Here is a 2,380-nt window from a genome sequence, read left to right as displayed (position 1 = left end):
GGTTTAGTCAGTAGTAAATTCTTTAAATATGAAAACATAAGCGGGCGGGATTATGATAATGACCGTCGAGTCCAGATCAACAGGCTTAGGAAGTAAACTGTTGCCGACAATCCATGTGTTTGTTGTAATCCAAAAAAAGAGATTTAAGTTGGACACAATAACTCACGTCATTGTTTACATTGGGATTTGTACATTTTGCATATCATTAACATGTACTAATACACACTTACACACCAAAGGAAATGTAAAATCATGAAAAACATGTTCTTCTAATAATAGTAGTGTATATTTTCCAAAAAAAAAAAAAAAAACACTCACTGTCCAGGTCCTGAAGAACCCTGAGACGTCCTCATGTTGATAGACTGGAAGGAGATGAAGAGCAGTGATACACTTGGTGTGTATGTCACGTACCTCCTATAATGATAAAACACCACGGAACTTAACTGAACTGTAAATGTTAAACTTGTGATGCAATCAGACAAATAAGTGAAGAAAATGTAGCATTCAAAATTGAATCATTAAACTTGTCAAATGCTTTTCAACTTTCCTCTTTCAATTAAGAATTACACCCATAAAATATTTAACAATATCTTTACCTGTTAATCGTAGATTCTTAGGATTTCAGTCAAAGCATTTGATGTCTTCCCAATTTTGGTTGTCTTTCTAGACTGATGACTTTTGTCAGAAAGAAGATGTCGGTCAAGCTCAGAGCAGAATATGTTGGGCAGGTTCTGTATTGTAATTCGTTGGAAGTCTAAATACACCTACATTTTTAAACAAAGACAACACAGTTATTTTAATTATGTGAATCTGGTAAATCTAACCCTCCCATAAAGCATAAAACAGCCCCTGAATGTGGTATAGGTTATCAGGAAAGGAATAACAAGAAAAAGTGCCACTACACATTACCTCAGACTCTATTTGAGTGCAGGCCAGAGTTCCATAAGGTTTTTCACTGGTGGGCATGTCTTCACCAGGGCTTAAAAACGAAAAAAATTATCAATCGTTTCACTCCGAACAGAATCGATATTTTAACGTTTCCGTTTTTGCGTTCCTCATTGAACATTTACGTTCCAAAAACGGTTTACTTAGAAAAAATACCGGTTAATAACGTTATTTTAATTCAGGCTATACTTTAACAAATGCATGCATACAGACAAATTTTCACACAAAAATAATAACATAACACATGATATAACTAAACTTCAACATTTCATTAATTGTTAAAACCACAAAAGAAATACCTGCATTCATTTTAAGTATAAACAGCTGAAAAAACGACCCGTTTTCAACCATGTCTTTTACTGGTTGAAACCGCAGCATACTCTGCTGGATGTTTATGTTAAATGTGCCTCTGTAAGTTACCTCAGTGATTCCCGGCTACTGTACTTCTCCCCCACATCCTTTAATATTGCAGACAGACTTGTTAAGACTAACGAATAATAACGAAAAGGAATTTCTTGGTGGCAACCCATCTAAAAAGTAATTGACAGTGGTATAAGTCCCCTGGCTTTTTTGAGTTACAGTTTGCATCTTCATATTTCCAAGCAAGTTTTAACTTAAACATACCTCTGAACATTTGATGGGTAGCTTTGTGGTTGTTTAAGACAAATGCTATCGGGCCGGAGACTCAATGACTGCTGTGCGGGCATTTCACTCACGCTATGTGTCAAAGTCACATGTTATACTGTTCAAATCATGATTGGTCACTGATAAGTACAATATTAAAGAAAACGATAAAATAACGTTATTAACCGGTTAATGGTCATTTTAAATAAACGTTTCTGTTCAGAACGATTAAAATTGATTTCGTTTTAGTTTTCGTTTTTGTTCCTGTTAAAATTTCGTTCGTTTCCGGTTTTCGTTCCTTGAACCGGTTCAGAGCCCTGGTCTTCACTATGGTCTGTTGCCGCAGGTCAAATGCTGTCTGCATCCTCTTTCTTATAAGTGAAGAGGATGAAATATAAATCTTTAATGAAAGTGTGTCATATTTGTAGTTGAAATGTAACATTCATTTCAAATTTGGTTCCTATTTGACCGAGAAAAGGAGTGTTTGTAGTCTCACCCATAGATATGTATAAAGGCTAGATGTCTTACGGCAGAGTCTCTAACGTCCTCACCTGGCGGCCATCTTACCTCAGACAGTTCGCTCACTCTGAGCATTGAGTTTAATGGTGCAGGTACTTTTAAATGACCATAACTTGCTCAATGCTATACCAATTTTCAAACGGTTTGGTTTCTTACAAACATTATTAACGGGGCTATAATTCTGGATGCTTCAACATTTTTCATGAATTTTTTCGATTTTTTTAGTATAAGCATGCAGTGTCATAGGTACATCTTTGACGTTTATAACAAACCGTTTGAAAATCTGTACAAA

General features: G+C 35.4%; 1 long non-coding RNA gene across 1 annotated transcript; it reads right to left on the bottom strand.

Moving 5' to 3' along the window:
- Positions 1-338: 338 nt before the first annotated feature.
- On the bottom strand, positions 339-973 carry LOC135757472 (uncharacterized). Its single transcript, XR_010536258.2, has 3 exons — positions 910-973; positions 597-764; positions 339-414 (listed from the first exon to the last, which is right to left on the bottom strand). It is a non-coding gene; the product is annotated as an uncharacterized lncRNA (long non-coding RNA).
- Positions 974-2,380: the final 1,407 nt, after the last annotated feature.

Source organism: Paramisgurnus dabryanus, chromosome 16 (assembly GCF_030506205.2).
Source record: "Paramisgurnus dabryanus chromosome 16, PD_genome_1.1, whole genome shotgun sequence".
Classification (NCBI taxonomy): domain Eukaryota; kingdom Metazoa; phylum Chordata; class Actinopteri; order Cypriniformes; family Cobitidae; genus Paramisgurnus; species Paramisgurnus dabryanus.
Note: the sequence above shows the minus strand (reverse complement) of the source record. Positions and strands in the feature narration are given on the sequence as shown.